Below are 6,063 nucleotides of genomic sequence, written 5' to 3' on the forward strand. Positions count from 1 at the left end.
GAAAAGGGGGGGGGGGGGTCGCCTTTCAACAGCTCGTTAAAACTACCACCCCGGTGCCGAGTTACCAACTTATCTAGAAACGTCTCCCCCTTTCTCCCTCGCTCTCTCTCTCTCTCTCGCCCCTTTGGCGCGGGTCGGGGGTGGCTTGACGTTATGCAATTACCCCGCAGACGAAGATGAGAAGAACGGCAACAGGAGGGGCACGAGAACACCGGCTCGTGTCTCTCCCTATGTGCGAGCACTAACATATATCCATAACGTACGGGTCTTCAACTCACGCTGAGAAGAGGCTCCAGATACTTTTGTTAGAGATGAAAAGTGTCACGTAACTTGTAAGTCAGGAAATTGAACTTATATTGTTCATGATACTGGGGACGCGGAGAGACGAATCGTTTGAGAAAACAGACTCTCAACTTCTTTATGGGTATAGGTAGGTATTCATGTAGCCGCGTGAGACACCTTTTTTTTCATCCTCAATATTTCAACGCTGGGGGATTCGTGACACGTCGAACGCTCGTCTCGAAAATTCACACGACGCCAACGGCAAATACGTGACTTTTTTTTCCACTCAAACCCCCTCCACTGGCGGGCGTCTAACGAGTAAGTTATACGTTACACATTGAATGGCACTCGAGGCTCCCTCATCGGGTGCTCAATTTTTTTATTTGGGAAGTTTAGCCACTTCGAGTCGAGTGGGTTTTGCGTTTCCCGGAATTGAAATGCGTTGGTGCGCTGATGGGGTATTTTAGGGCGTTTTTTGACGGAGAGCTTTCGGGGTGGTTGGGAATTACCGGGTTATGGGGCATTCCCAGGGATTTTTAGGGGTGAGAGGTTTTTGTTTTTTGGGTATTCATTGAAAGTTTGGATTTCAATTTACTTTGTCACAAGGAAAATGGAATTTGAGGTTTCATTTGGATTCAAAGACATGATTTAAGAAGCAGTTTATGAAATTTAAACAAATGTTTTGTTGACGCAGATGAAGACTTCATCAATTAGAATTGGGATTTTTTTTTTGTAAATTGCGAAGAGAGCGAATTTATTAATAATGTATACGGTCAAGCTACTAAATATGACTTATTTCTAATTTTTTCAACAGTTTTCCTTCCTTTTTTTTTTTATCGGTTTATAGTATAGAACCCATATCAGGGTTATTTACACTGTCGGTGAGTTTCCTCCCTTTCTTTGCTCTTAATTAAATTATGATAGAAACAGAGAACTGTAATCTGTTCGACTCAAGCTCAATTTTTCAGATTTAAAATTGCAATCTTTTTGTAATTTTAATTTTGTGATGGACTACACTGACACGACACCTTCAGGCGCCATCTTTTAACCGAGTTGGTTAGAGACGCTAGTCGGTCTGGCGTGTGTCAAACAGAAAATGTAGGCAACAACTAAATAAAATCATTATTTGCGGTGAAGAAAAGGATCGATTAAGTGATTGAAATCCAAAAATAGGGAAAGAAACTCGCGAAAGTTTGGACTGAAATACGTTCAGTCTCTTCATCTTTATAAGACGAAATCAGGAATTTGTAAATAAGTTGGTCGTCATTCCACTTTAGAGTGACGACGAGAATGTGAAGCGTCCAATATCGATGAACAGGAGCGATAATTTCATATTCTATTTTGAATAGATATTCTTAGAATATTCGATGGTAATTGATTTACATGAAAGTCATGTGAATCCTCCTGCGGTCAAATGAATAAAATCACATACCAACCCAGTGGAAATCCGAATTTCAATTTGATACCTTGCTATAAATACATGAAGATGATAATTCAGGCGAATATTGGCTCGAATTCGAAGGTGATATTCAATTTCGACACTGAGTTCAGGAATTCAGTCTGTCATTGACATCTCCAAATCCGTTGAACATGAAACAATTAAATTTGCTTGTATTCTCGGAATTTATGATGAATTCAGAAATGATTTCATGTTCAATCTACTCCAGGATCGTCAAGAGAATGTTTAATACCAATTGTTTCGATGATCTTCCGAGACAGTGCAAAGATGGAAAATTTGATATTAAATTGCGTTGAGATGTGTTACTACAAGAGTGATGAATCCATAGGGAAATTCATTGAAAATCAGAATCCCAATTTGGTATCAAGGAAAGATGAAAATATGTCGTGTATACGGGTCACACATGGAGGAAAAAATACCGAACAAATCAAGTAATCGTCGAGCGAAATTTGGTACTTTATTCTTTTCAGGGTTTATCGAGGCAAAAATACTAGACGAATGGTGAATTTTGCTTCGTTTAGCGGAAACTTCATTGAACGTAAGGATAATTTCTCCTAAAATTATAAAATTTATACAAAATTTTAGACAGAAAAAACAATATACTTGATTTGAATATAGAATATACTTGAATTAAGTATATTTTATTCTCAATTCAGGTATATTCCCGGCAAGTTCAATGGAATGATGTTGAATAATTCTGATATTTATCTACAAATATTGGAAAGAATGGTTCAAAAAATATTGGACTGAAAAATGCACGTACTTGTCAATTAAATTCCCTCGCATTTTCCTCTCGCGCAGTTTTTCAAGCTCCTCATATTCCTCGACCCTCAGAACGATGTTACAACTGTACGAAGTACAGTCAGGTAGAAGAAAAATCATACTCTTGAGTAGACGAAGCCAAGTTATATCATGAGACATGGCAGAGTCTCATGTGGGGATACATACACTGCTGGCCCGCTGGAGGGCGGAGGGACAGGGGTGGAGAGACAGCTCGCCGAGTCGATTTCCGCCGGCGGAAATTCTTGACACCAACGGCAAAGGCTGTAGCCTCAACGATTGACTCCCCCCCGCCCCCAGCTCCTGGCAGAAATCGGAAAACTGTCAACCAACGGAAAATTGACGTATTTTGTGATGTCCCTGTGGGTGAGATCCGCTTCCTGCGGTGAACAGTTCTTACCGCTGTGCATTACGTGTTATCTCCTCCGACTCTGATCGCGACCCCCACTCTCATCCCCCTCCAATATCCATGAAATAACAATGCAGTAGTGAAGCGGTAAACCGAGTTAAGTCTATTTTCACTATTAGCCAGTTTTTGCCGAATATCTCGGAATCTAAGAGAGATAGCAAAATTTTTCTCATGACTTTTTTTATAACGCTCTATTGGCTTTACAAAAAAGGTCATGACAAAAATCCTTCTATCTCTTTTAGATTCCGAGATATTCGTCAAAAACTAGCCAATAGTAAAAATCGACTTAACCCGGTTTACCGCTTCGCTACTGAATGATTAATAAAGAATTGAGATCAAAGACTGATTGTGATCGCTTTACTCGGATTACAATTTGCATGAAGTGGTGTGGCATGAGACCAGCGGGATGAGTTGTGTCAGCCGTCACAGATCTGTCATCCAAAATTTCCCATCCACTCAACAATTAAATTTTAATACTAACGCCCGAGACAAACTTCATGAAAATATGATACCCAAATCCGGCGGTATTTGACCATTTTCCTCTGAATTTATTGCAATCGATCGAGTGTAAATAATGGAGTGAAATAAAATGTAGAGGAAAGTTTGTAATTTTCGGTGAAAAACTGAATATTTTTGCTCCCGAATGACAGCTTTGTAATCGCTTAAATTTCATTTTTGAATTTTTTGGATGATATCTACTCATTGTGATCCACACGGAGAGAAAAGTTGAATGAAAAGTACTGGAAAATCGTGGCGAATTTTGCTATTGAAGGTAATCGGGAAGCGAAATTTAGTGCAATAACAAATACCTTTTACGGATGGTATTTTATTATTTGTTCAATGAGAAAAACACATTTATGAATGCGAAAATTACTATTTCTTGTCCTGTAGAATTTGCCGAATGGTAGAGCATTTTCCCTCCAATGTGAAGGACCTGCCCGAGTCGAATATCTAGACCTTATTCTCCCCTATTACCTCCTCGAGTCGTATATTTACCTTATTCGCCCCTATTACCTCCTTGAGATATTTTTTCCTTCTTTCTTCATCCTATACATTCTGAATAACTCCTTATATGAACCTGCGTCATCCTAAAGGCGTAAAAACCCTTCTCAACTGATACTTTTTTTCCCCCTTCTCCTCCTGTCGAATGAAAAGGAATCATAAATCCCCTGAATTAACCCTGATAGCCAGGATGATCTGTTTGTAGGTTCTTTCCAGGGGGGATGGAGTGGAAAACATTTTAGGCGGTGCAGGCCATAAATAGTTTTACCACACCTTCTGTTTTCCTCCTGAACCCTCGGAATTTGGAAATAACTCGCACGTTCAGGCGGAAACCAGGGGGTCTTTCTGAATGTAAATACACCCTAACTTCATCCTGGTCCTCCTACTCATGATAGGTGTTCAAGGGGGAATTCAGGTCCTAATATTCGACTCGGGTGGGGACGGAGGACAGTAAAATTGTACCATACCGCGTTTTGTAAAAAAATTCCTCCACATATGACAATAATCCCGGTTCCCCTCCTACCTCATCCAAATCCCATCCAATCATTTCCTATGACGTCACAAAGATGTGGAACGCTATATAAATTCCCTTCTTTAATGTAATCAAATATCACCTTGAACGATTACGCAATATTGAGCAATCATTCACATTCATGGGATAATTTTTCATAGCATGAATGGTAAATTTTACAGTCTCGGCACAAATTACTCTCACGTTTAGTAAATTTCCTCAAGTCACCGGAGGAAAATTCACTATTTTGATCTAGAAATAGTCCGCCCACCCATATTTCTCAGGATTGGCTGAGAAATTTTTTTTTTTTTTTATTATACAAATATTTGATAACAACAAGTAATTTCAACAGAAATTTTCAATTTTCTCCCGTGGAAACAGCATTTTAAAAAATCCAAATCATTTCCTATCGAATTCTTAAAATATTTCGACCCCATAATTAAAGATTTTTCAAATTTTCAGTTGGTCCATAATTGAATGGAGTCCGAAATATATGTTCGTTATACATTTCCACATCCATTGCCACCTTTTCGATAGCAGAAAAATACCTTCATCAGTTATTATTGGCTATTTTATCAGCCTCCGCGTTTATTTCATTAAAATTCAGTTCTACGAGATCTCAAATATATCACATTTATTCTATAATCTGTTACCATTAATAGCCTCAGCAATTGCACACCATAATAAAAGCCCTAATCATACAAAACACTTCGGCGACATTTTCGTTGTCACAAAGCCCCTCGATTTTCGCTCACTCCAAGAAAAAAAAGTCTCATAGATCTTGAATTTAAAGAACAATTGAATGTCAATTAAATTCCAACACTGTCGCCCGAGGGACGCTTCATGAAAATGTGATGCCCACATCCTCCAGGATGCGCCGATCTACCCCTGAATTTATTGCACTCGATCCGATGTAAATAAAAAAAAGCGAAGAAAAACCATTCGACAGTAGCAAACACTCGTCTTTCCGCGCCCTAGCCCAGTATAAAGGAGATAATTCATTTTGTTTTCAGTTTGGATGCCAGCCGTTGAGTATTCACCCCTCGGAGGATTCTTCAACGATCAAAGACGATATTGGAAACAGTATAAAACAGGATAGAATTCAAAAAAGAAGAGGAGGATGAAATAAAACTACTGACTCGCAATCCTGCTGTAACCTTTCGGATCGATGGCTCGTTGAATCCACAGCGGAGGGGGGGAGGAAGGGGGAGGAAGGGGGGTTGGTGCGCTAAAGTGAGAAAATTCAAGGAGGAAAAATCGCTGTGGGAATGGGTTTCGACAGTGGCAAGCGACAGGAAAAGGTTTGAGTGCGGGAAAAAAAAGGGGGCGGTTTGAAGGCGAACCACGTAGTGGATGCCGAGATGACCGAGTGAGTAGAAGGCTAGTGAAGAGAAAAGGTGTGAGGGTGACTAGTTGGGGCTGGACGCAGTGGTCAGCAGAATCAGAATGCTCGTGGCCATGATAACGGGCCACTCGAGCGAGTTGAAAGTACCTTTAGTCTAGTCCACCTGGATACTGGGCAAACTGCGCCCATCGAAGATGATGCTTCTGTGTGCCCGGAGGGTGGGTATGGGTCCATGTTGGGTCACTCGTAACTACCTTCATGAGTCGCTCAAGGAC

The sequence above is a fragment of the Diachasma alloeum genome, unplaced genomic scaffold (genome assembly GCF_001412515.2).
Source record: "Diachasma alloeum isolate Michigan unplaced genomic scaffold, Dall2.0 Dall_scaffold_00216, whole genome shotgun sequence".
NCBI lineage: Eukaryota > Metazoa > Arthropoda > Insecta > Hymenoptera > Braconidae > Diachasma > Diachasma alloeum.